The sequence below is a fragment of the Bidens hawaiensis genome, unplaced genomic scaffold (genome assembly GCF_021521415.1).
Source record: "Bidens hawaiensis isolate Kalapana, Puna unplaced genomic scaffold, B.hawaiensis_p1.1 tig00031804_1, whole genome shotgun sequence".
NCBI classification, from domain to species: domain Eukaryota; kingdom Viridiplantae; phylum Streptophyta; class Magnoliopsida; order Asterales; family Asteraceae; genus Bidens; species Bidens hawaiensis.
Window position 1 is genome coordinate 228,006 of NW_027495381.1, and position 3,400 is coordinate 231,405.

Here is a 3,400-nt window from a genome sequence, read left to right on the forward strand (position 1 = left end):
GTTTAAGTTTTTAAAGTTTTTAAATCGGTTTTAAATAAATTTCATTTTTTAAGCCGAAAACGATCGTTTTAGCCTCGTTTTAAGCCGAATTAAACATTTAACCGAAAAACGAAATGAACCAGATTATCCAAAATATTATCCAGATTGCCGAAATCCGAATGTGTGGCTAAGAATGGAGAGGTGGGTCCCACCCCACCCCCCTATCTATTCCGATCGGTGTGAAGGGTTATCCCCTTACCCTTCATTTCTTTTTTTTACATCAAACCATCCATATTCATCAATTCTCTCCACAAGATCATCTAAAAACCCGGAATTTTAGCAAGAGAAACAAGGTAAAAATCGAGTTATATACGTTTCCATCTTCGTTTCTTGAGTTTATTTGCAAGAAAATGAGGTTTCAAAGATGAAAACCGATTCTTGCATGATCAAGTGATGTATACGGGTTATACAAGGGATCTTGGTCCAAGAAAGGAGTTAAACGAACCAAAAACGAATTTTTACGGTTTAAACTTTAGTTTTGAAACAATAACCGAAACTATAGTGTAAGAGGATTGATTGTGAGTGTAACTTGCTTGGTATTATGGTATGTTGGTTGTAGGTTCTGTATTTAGTGGTAGATAATGCGGAAAGACGAGTTTGTAGCTTGTAGTGGCGGAAAACAAAAGGTATATTCGGTTTATGTTTGGTTATGGATTTTTTGGACAGATTGTGAACGGTTAAGAGTTAGGTCATGAAATTTTATAGAGGTGTTAAATACATGAAAATATGATTTCGGTGAAAATTTGGTAATTTTTGGACAAAGGATGAATATTTGGTGAATTTAATGCTCGGTTTTGGCTAAAAATGGTGAAAAATAATTAAATATCATGAAAAATTATGGAAAATTTCAGATAAGCTTTTTATAACATGTAAAAGTCACACACAAAATTTTAGGTCAGTTGGAGAAGTCTAAGTATGCTTTCCGGTTAAACGAGTTCTAGGGCTTTCTAGCTCGGTTTTAGTGAAAATGGCATGTAAAGAGAGATTTTGGTTCTGGAAAAATTACAGGGGACTATGTGGATGGCAGGGGACATCCAGGAAAAATTTGGGATCTTTCTATGGTCGTTTGGTATTTACGACATATTTAGTGTTTAAATGGTGTTTAAAAATAGATAAATAAATTTTAAATATAAAAATTAATTCTGGAAATATTTTTATAAAATTTCCCACTGTCAAAAAGTGTTTTGTGCAAAATTTCAAGATCCGAGATTAAACGGATAATTATTTGTGCAAAAACAAACTTTTAAAGCTTAAAACGCGTAAACCGGTAAAGTTCGCCTAAACGAGCTGACCGGTGTATAAAAACCCTAAAAATGAACTATTTTCATATAATTGAGTTAAACAAGTAAAAATGAATCATCCGAAAATAATTCGGATGATTTGAGTAATTTTACCCGATTTAACAGTTTCCGGTGCACTAAAGACGGAAACGGGTCCCGCGGCCAATCGGGTCGTCTAAACCAAGCTCTAATTTCACAACTTTAATTAAATTATCAGTCAACCACTATTTTCGGGTCGTGTGTGACCAAACTCATTTTTGAAACATAAAAACGGATAACCGTGCTAGGCACGCAAAACGGGGAAAACAAACTAATATTTAATTTGACTATTGAACTCCAAACGAAATCACAATCTGAGTCCGGAGAAGTGTTCTGGGTTAACATTGCCCCCGGAACGGGTACAGTTCTGGGTTAACATTGCCCCCAGAATGGGTACAGTACTGGGTTAACAGTGTCCCCAGATGTACCGGTTAACACGGTTAAAGTTATATTAATAATGAGTGTATAGTAACGATCGTAGGGATCATATTACAGATTGGACGTGTTAACTGATAATGATTGTTGTTACCTGCTTGCATGTGCTAAGGTGAGTTTCACGAGCCCCTTTTTCTGAATTGTTCTTAAATATTTTCTCGGGGCGGAAGCATGTTACTACTGAAATGTTTAAGTATATACTGAACGCATGGATTTGCGTGGATTTATATATTTTTTATTGTACGGGAATCGTACGGAAATGTACTAAGATGGTAATTGTCTGAGTTGCTAACATTCTGAGGCCCCGGAACACGAGTGATTAACTGAAAGCCGGTAGAGTGTGGATAGTACTATTGGTCTGACAAACCCAACTGGTCCGGCATGGATTTGCTGATGTTTCCCAGCCAGTTGCACATGTCTATTTTGTTGTTATATATATTTTGCTATGTAATGTTAGACATAGCGGTTTGGGGCAGGTCCGTGGGCGGAGTATACCACGGGGGTTGTGTGTGTGGATAGTCAGAGGTTTCACTTGTGGGCTCAGCATAATTACATCGATAATATTATCTTATGATATGGATTTATCATGGTTTACTCAAATTGTGAAACTCACCAACTATTCGTAGTTGACCCGTTTTCTCACATGCTTTTCAGGTACAATTAAGATCAAGTGATTGCTTACGTGCTAAGTGCTTGATGTGTGTAAGATTTGCGTGCAGGATGTTAGGATACATTATAATAAATAGAATTATATATCGTATTGTATGATGTGTGTATCACCTAGACGGTAATGAAATAAGAGATAATGTAATTTGAAGTATATTAATGTATTCAGTTTTCTTTATAAACAATGTGGTTGATATCAGAGGTGTCTGTTGCGCCCCGTTTACGTTTCCGCTGCGGTTACGGGGTGTTACAAAAATGATCTTTTATTGTGGCATCATTAAGCTTCTGGTAGTCAATGCAAACTCGCCAGCCTGTGATGGTTCTCATTGGTATTAGTTCATCCTTTTCGTTCATTACAACTGTCATTCCTCCCTTCTTGGGTAGTACTTGAACGGGACTAACCCAAGGTGAGTATGAGATTGGGTAGATTAATCCGACGTCAAGGAGTTTGATTACTTCCTTCTTCACCACATCTTGCATGTTGGGATTGAGACTTTTTTGATGTTGGACCACGGGTTTGTATTCTTCTTCCATGAGAATTTTGTGAGTACAAAAGGAAGGACTTATTGTCTTGATATCCATGATCTTCCATGCGATAGCCTTCTTATGGTTTTTAAGAACCTGAAGAAGTTCGTCTTTCTCTTCTTTAGAAAGGTGAGATGAAATGATTACTGGGAGTTGAGAGTCTTTTTCTAAAAATGCATATTCAAGATGGTTTGTTAGTTCTTTTAACTCTAAGGCTGGTGGTTTTTCGATTGATGGTTTTGATTTTTCATTGCATTCAGTGATCTCATATACTACTTCTGATGCTTCCTGATAGTTATTCACAGTATTGAGATTATCGTTTTCTAAATGGGTTTGATAATAGTGTCAGTTAAGATTTGTGTTTCTAATGTGGTATTAAGGAAAGATTTCCGCACATAGCAACTCACGATAGAATC